This window comes from Helianthus annuus, chromosome 1, assembly GCF_002127325.2.
Source record: "Helianthus annuus cultivar XRQ/B chromosome 1, HanXRQr2.0-SUNRISE, whole genome shotgun sequence".
NCBI lineage: Eukaryota > Viridiplantae > Streptophyta > Magnoliopsida > Asterales > Asteraceae > Helianthus > Helianthus annuus.
This window is the reverse complement of record NC_035433.2, coordinates 114,167,139-114,175,600: the sequence shown is the minus strand read 5'-3', so window position 1 is coordinate 114,175,600 and position 8,462 is coordinate 114,167,139.

The following is an 8,462-nucleotide window of genomic DNA, read 5'->3' as shown; positions in this document are numbered from 1 at the left end:
AAATACAAAGAGAGGGGAACCTGAGAGATGTTTCGTGGATATTATTAGAAGAAGAGTTGAATATGACTCCACCCGGAGCGTCAAAGCTAGGATACTAGGACCCCCGAATTGCATGAAGGCACATGTACTCATGCCCCACCCGGAGGATCATGAGATTTAGAAGCCCTCCCCCCCCCCTCAATATTTTAGCAAAAATAGCGAGGCACAAGGTAGCAAGAATACACGTTGACGGGGGGAGCGGGGTAGAAGTGATATATGAGCATTGCTTCTTAAGATTTGACAGCGATATACGGGATAAACTGGAAGAAGATTCCATGCCCCTCGTGGGGTTCAACAATAGTTTCTCACATCCTATGGGAAAAATCAAGCTTCCATTCACAGTGGGTGTGGGTGACAAGACAAGAACCATAGAACTGATGTTCACTGTGATAAGGTCGCCATCCAAGTACAACGCCATATTGGGAAGGCCAGGCATTGGAGACCTTAAAACACAAGCATCAACCCCTCACGGGGCTCTAGTATTCCAAACTCCCAGAGGGATTGCCTGGGTGAAATCCTCCTACGAGGTAGTGTGACACCTGTGTCACCACGACCATCAAACAAATACCAAACCAATGAAATATTGTATTTCATACTTGGGATTTGTATAAATATGTGTATCGTTTGCACATATTGATTCTTGTTCGATTTCGGGCCTTAAATCGCTTTCTGGAAGGTTATACGCGATCTGATTCGTAAATATAACCAGTTTAATGCAACAAACACTCCGAAATAGTGACATAGGCTTAACATACCTTAAATAACCTTTACATAACTTAGAAATAAGTTTCGAAGGCTTTGCTATGGCAAAATCTAGTTTATTCGCTTACAGGGACTAAAATTGACAAACTGCGAAAGTATGCCAATCTGAACTGTAACGAACATTCCGGAACATGATCATAAGTTAAACACGCCTTAAATATCCTTTACATAGCTTAGAAATTGGCTTTGAGGGGTTTGGTGTGCTAAAATAAACTTTATGCTCATTCAGGGACTAAAAGCGTCAAAAAGTGCATAAGTTTGCATTTTCGCGCATAACTTACGTTCTGAATACTTCCGGACATCCAAAAATTTATGTAAGCATTAAAATATTATGTTTTAATGTTTGGCATGAGAAAAATCCATTCGTCGCGCAATTTGGATCGTTTTTCGCGCTTATGCGCATTCCGTCGTAATTAAGCAAACATCGCGATCGTACGACCAAACGAACCGACATCCGAGATATTTTTGAGCATGTTTTGAGTTCCCTATACTTTAACTTCATTTTAGAGGCTTGAAATGAGGTTAACGGGCCTTAAACGTGTCAAAAATGGACTTAAAAGCATGCAGGGGCTGAAACTGTCATTTCTGAAAAGTTGTGCTGATCAGACAACCTCAGGCGGCCCGCCTGAGTTTTTCTGGATCCTGATGCGGGCCGCATGGCCTCCCCAGATGTGCAAAAATGTTGCAAACAGCTGTTTGCAGCTGTCTTGCACTTCTAAAACACTTGCAAATGGTTTTGGGGCATTTCTATGGCTCTAATGGTTTTCTAAAACAAGGGGCCCATGTGTACGGCCAAGATCGAAGCACGTTTGTCGAGGAACGATCCTAACGGTCTTGGTTTTCCTATAAATACCCATCCATCCCCATTGCAAAACCCACTTGAATTCTGAGTTTGTTCTCTAAGTTGGGGTGCTTTGACACTTCATACCTGAGAATACTCGGAAGTTCAATCTTGCGGGGACCCTTTGTAAGTATTCCTTCCTTCTTTTATTGCTTTTCGAGTTCGAAAGTCAAACTTTGTTTGACTTTCTGCATTGACCAGTTTATGGTCAATGCGAAGTTCGTTTGAACTTCATAACGTGAGCGTAATCACGATGGTTATAGTTCCTAGTAACTATACCTACTGATTACCACGTTATCTAGGCTCAGTGACGAGTCGTAGTTTCGGCCAAAATGCGTTTTCTCGCGTATTTTGTAACCAAACTACTCTAGGGTATTAAAACCGTTTGTTTTAATACCAAACCTGTTTTCTAACATTACTAAACATGTTCTAGCATGTTTAGCTTGTCGCTTTTAGTTTTGTGCTTGTTTAGGGTCGTAAAGGTAAGCGATCTAATCAATCGCTTATACTTTCGAACCCGACCCATTTGGTCGATCTTTAGGATCCGACCAAACATATTAGGTGACCATAGTCATATGGGGAATAAGCTTCCGAGGTTATACCTTATGGTCACGTCATTTAACTAGTTGTATGATAGGTAATGTATGTGCCTTAGGTAAATTACCAAAATACCCTTTTTACGCTAAAATTCATTTAAGCCTATGTAACATGATTTTTGACATATAACCTAATTTAGCAACAATATTAAACATGTTAAGGCATATCTTACTCGTCATAAGGCTAGTTAGGCATTCCGAACGCGTTTTACGCGAACGACGCGTTAAAGTAGCATAAGCTACCTAAGCGGGTCGTAACGGGTCAAAAGCACTTAGGATAAGTTTCGTTTTAGTATGTAGGCTTTGTTAAACCATACAACATAAGTTCCCATACTTATTTGGTTTACGAACCCTCGTACTACCCGATCCTCCGAATAGGTCCGTTTATTAATATAGATCTCTATATTAGGTGCCGTTTGAATCCGTGATCTTCTAGCTTGCTTGGTGGATATCTAAAGTCTATTAAGCAATCTCAAGTGAGTACATAGACCCCTCTTTTACTGTTTTCCAAACATTTTGGGGTGAAACACATGTGCGTACTTGTTACTTTCGTGCTTTTCCATGTTTTACATCATATGCTTGCTATTTTCATTAGTACACATATAGTACATGATTTCATCACATTTCTTTTGCTATGTATGTTTACTTAACATGCTAGCACATTGTTTTCACTACTTTTTCTGCTATGTATGTTTACTTAGCATACTTAGTACATTTGATTTACATTTACCTTTTTCTTGCTATGTATGTTCATTTAGTCCATACTTAGTACATTGTTTTACATTACATTTTGTCGCATATGCTCATCTAGCATATGGACACATTGTTTTACATTTAGAACCATTGTAACAGTTTGATTATGTGAACCGTTTGTAGCTATTGAAGTTATGTGAACCTTATGTATCTGTTGAACCGTGTGAACCATTTGTATCTGTTGATTTCATGAACCACTTGTAATTATTCGAGCCGTTGGGTTAGGGAAGTGATCAAGTAACGAGGCGTGTGTAATATGATACAAGCATGGTGGATACGCCGCTGGTACTTCCTATATATAAGTGCCTGTATTATATTACATGGCGTAGCGTTATTTGAACCATTCATTTGGATTTATACATTTTTATACAAATAACATATTTTTCACAAGACATTGTTTTACAAGACAGTTTGTCTTATACAAACCCATTTTTACTTGGTTATTCATTTAACCTTACATCATTCTTTTTTAACCATACATATCTATTATCGATTTTCCAACGATTTATAAAACAAAACATTTTACAAGGATCATGACTGACTTTTGTTAAACAACTTTTTTTTTCCAAACTTATAAGTCATGAATCCTAAATCAATAAAACCTATGTATTCGCCGGCATTTTTATGCTGATGTATTTTCACATGTGTTTCAAGTATTATAGTTGATGACTATTGATGATGATATTGATGCATGCTCACATAGGATTGGACGAGGCCTTAGTGACATTAAAAGATGCAAGACTAGTTATTTATGTTATGTTTCTTTGTTATTAAGACATTGTAACTCATTTAATTCAATAAAACGAAATTTGTTTAAATCCATGGTTGTGAAACAATGATTCTGTTACAACACTCCCCGACGTTTCCGCCACGTTTTGTTGTTTTACGTGGTCGGGGTGTGACAGGTAGTACCATCAGTCTCAGAAAGAAGCATCGAAAAGAAACCCAGGGAAGAAGGGATGGAGGAATGGGTCTTAAATGAAAGATTCCCGGAACAGACCGTATGAGTAGGGGCACACCTGAGTAACAAATGTAAAAGCGCCCTGAACGAGCTATTGCTCTTCAATATAGACGTCTTCGCCTTCCAACACAGAGACATGAGTGGTATTCCATGAAGGCTGACATAACACCAGCTCAACACCCATAGTTGGGTAAAGCCAGGTAAGCGAAAGAAACGGAGTATGGGGCACAGAAAAGAAGAGCAACATGTGAAGAAACCAGGAAGCTCCTTAGAGCCGGCATAGTCAGGGAGGTCAGGTACCCTACTTGGGTCTCAAACCCAGTAATGGTCGGTAAGAAAGACGGAGGGTGGAGGATGTGTATAGACTACGAGGACCTCAACAGGGCCAGCCCACAAGACTGTTACCCCCTGCCAAAAGTCGACGTTCAAGTAGACTCCTTAGCCCAGTACCCCTTAAAATGCTTCTTGGACACAAACAAGGGGTACCACCAGATTTAGATGTCCTTGGAAGACGAAGAGAAGACGACATTTGTGACAGACAAAGGCACTTTTTGCTACACAAAAATGTTGTTCGGGCTCAAGAACGCAGGTGCAATCTATCATAGGTTCATGAATACGTTGTTCTAACACCAACTGAAATGAAACCTTGAAGTATACGTGGATGATATCGTAATCAAGAGCCTAACAGAAACTCTAATGCTGGAGGATCTGGCAGAGATTATCAGAACCATACAAGAAGTAAACATGAAGTTGAAAATAGGAAAAAAGTTATTTTGGGGTAGAAGATGGGAAGTTCTTGGGAGTGATCGTAATGAGATGAGGTCTTCAAGGTCCCTCAAGGACATTCAGCTGCTAAACGGAAGGCTGATAGCACTTAATCACTTCTTATCCAAAGTAGCTAATGGAATGCTCCCATTCATGAAAGTCTTAAAGGACTATCTGCAAACTAGCAAATTTCAATGGACCTAGGAAGCTGAGGCAGCTTTCCAAGAAATGAAGAAACTCATGTGCAACTTACCAACTCTTGCTATTCCCGTCCCTCGAGAGGTCCTCTTATTATATTTATCGGCATCAAAGACAACAATTAGCGCTGTCATGATGGTGAAGAGGCAAGACAAGCAAATTCTAATATATGTCATCAGCAGGACACTTAAAGGACCAGAAGAGAGATATCTACCAATGGAAAAGCTAAAACTGTCACTGTTTTTTGCCTCAAGATGGCTAAGAAGGTACTGCCAGGCACACAAAGTAGTTCTACTCACAGACCAACCCCTTAAGAAAGTATTGAGGAGACCTGAGCTCTCCGGCCAACTCGTTAAATAGGCAGTAGAACTGGGAGAACATGCCATTGAGTATAAGAAAATAACATTCGTAAAGGGACAGGTTTTAGAAGACTTCCTCGCAGAAGTCCCTGAAGAAGAGGAAAAGAGCTCCTCAAATGGAAGGAGCTAGAGGAAAAAGAAAAGAAGGAAGAGGGGATGGCAGTATGGAAGTTACATACCGACGGAGCATCCAGTGAAAAGGGTAACGGGGCAGGTATAACCCTCATCGGCCCTGAAGGAATCAAACTAACCTATGTAATCAGGTTAGACTTCGAGAACACAAATAACACGGCCAATACGAAGCTCTTCTAGCCAGGTTAAGATTGGCCAAGGGAATGAAAGAGAAAAACATCGAGGCTTATTCGGATTCACAGTTGGTCGTGAAATAGTAAAATAGAGAGTATGACGCTAAAGATGACACCATAGCCCAATACGTTGCCCAAGTAAAGGAACTTGCCAGAACCTCACCTCTTTCAAGCTGGAATATGTACCCCGGGGGAAGAACAGGAAGGCAGATGCCTTGAGCAAATTAGCGTCTGTCACACCCCAACCGATGGCGGAAACATCGGGGTGAGGCACTGAGCGAAACAGATTGTCCAAGAGAAATCCTTAACAACTAAATTACCGGATAACTAATACTATGTCCCATACCATAACTAATCAAGTAAAGCAATTATTACAGACATAGATATCTCATGGCAAATCATTGTTCTGACAACTCAAAATATAAATTGTTCGATTGGTTTCTAGACTCATCCTATCTTGATTCCACAAAAGATTGCAAGCAAGGCACTTCATCCTAAACACCTGTCACATACATTAAAATAGAGGTCAGTACACATAGTGTAAAGGTGAGCATACAAGTTTAATAGTATAATAGATAGCGAAATCGTTTTACATATAACCAGCATGTAACATGTAGCAAAGTGAAGCTAGTAGGTTATGACTGCGAGTTGTAGAATGCGCAACATATATCCCCACTGGGACACGTGAAGTAAAGCCCTTAACAACCCCTGTCCACGACAGGTGCTGAGTCCAAACTATAGTACTATCGTTGCTAAGGTGTCAGGCAACAATCAATGTGTAAACATAACGTACAAGCATTCATCGAATAACACATATAACATGTAGTATAGGTTAGCGTATAAAAGTGTTTGCGTTGTATGTCGATTGTTATTTGAATAAGTAACGTATGTAACACCCAAAAGTGCGTAAAGCAAAAAGGGTTCGAGTATACTCACAGATAGCGTTTAATAAATAAACATCGTCTTGGATTGAAAGGAGCGCTGGAAAGTTAGCCTGATTACAGAACGATAACATAAGCGATGAACAGCGCGTTAAACGTTGTTGAGTGACTGAGTGACGAAAGGTCATCTGATCGGATGACAATCCGAACGGATGGTCATCCGGTCGGATGGCCATTCGGTCGGATTGCCACTCGTTTGGGATGGATGTGTTCGTGTATGATGGTTTTGAAGTTTTCGTTGTAGCATTTTAAAATCAGAGAAGTATCTCTACCTTTCTGGTCGTTCAGTCGAACGGTCATCAGATCGGAGGGTCGTTCGATCGGATGGCGATCCGTTCAGCGAGACATTTCCTTTGAGAACAAGTTCCCATCAGGAAGGTCATTAGATCGGATGGTCTTCCGATCGCATGGCCGTTCGCTGGTTTTGGATATCTTTTGAAAATTGGTGAAAAGTTTTAAGTGTTGAAGACCAGGTGTAATCCGATCGGATTGTCGTTCGATCGGATGGCAATCCGATCGGACGGTAATCCGTTCGACAACCTGATCCTTTTGAAATTTGAAATATTTTGCTAAGGTTGAAGAGTTTGCGGTTTTGATCGAGACGATATGACAACGTGTTAAACAACGGAACCCCACCAAGTCCAGGTTGTCTAATCGGATGGGAATCACCCCATTTGACTAGTTAACTGTTCTTGACGGTTGTTCATGTTCAACTCGCTATGTCGGTCATCTCGTTGATAGGAATCAGATCCCAGACCGACACTTCACTAGAAACGAGTAGAAGGCCTGAACGAGCTTCGATTCTATCGGTTTTGAGTGCATGAGAGTAAAATAGTTGAATGAAAGTTGTGAAACCATCTTTTAATCCTACTAACCTTGAAAATGTATAAATCCTTTAGATCTGAGTTGTTCTTGGTGGAATGAGATCAAATATTGAAGCTCATAAGAACCCCATGATGACGTCACCCTAGAACATCCCAAATCATCTGATTTCATGGTGAAAAGTTAAGATTCAAAGCTGGAAAAAATGAAGTAGTGTGTGTAGACGATGGATGTACAAGATTTGGGTTGAAAACTTACAAGAATCGCGAGAAATCGAAGGAGAAAGGCCTGAGAAGTCGAAGAGTCACAGAGAAAGCTGACACATCACTGTTTGTGATGTGACAAGGCTATTTATAGGTGTCCCAAAGAGGAAAGGCGGTGCAGTGACAGATTGGATGGCAGACCATTCGGTCGAAGGGCTGCCGCGAGTTGGTTTTTGATGTTTTGTTTCGTGCATTGAGCGTTGCGATGCGTTTAAGCGGGTGTCGATTAAGCGATGCGATAGGTTTGGATAATAGTCACACAAAAAACATATCTAACTTACAACAACATAAATAAACTTGCGTTTCCAGTTCGCGATGAGATTGCGTTGCGATAGAGTTGCGATTGCGTGTGGAGTAATCACCACCAACATATAGTAAACATGCACAAGTAGCACATAAATAGCACACACACGTAAAACAATATACAGAACCTATAAATCGAGTTGCGAATGCGATTGCGATGTGATTAGCAATAAATAGATTAGAGATAAACATCGTTAAACTTCGATTATTATAGATACTCCACATAATACAACTAAAGTACACAAATTAACGGATTCGATTACAAGTCAAGGTGTACAATCAATAGTTAAGCAAGGAGTGATAGATCGTAATTAGCAATCTTTTCTTCCTTTGAATTTGACTTTGACTTGTACTTTGACTTTCAAAACACGGGTTGTTACAACCTCCCCCAGTTAGGGAATTTCATCCTGAAATTAGGCCGTAGGCGTAACACACAGCTGCGGGTACTTCGCCTTCATGTCACTTTCGAGTTCCCAGGTGAACTCTACGCCTCGTTTGCCTTCCTAGCGAACTTTCACAATGGGAATGCGTGAGCGTCTGAGCTTCTTGGTTTC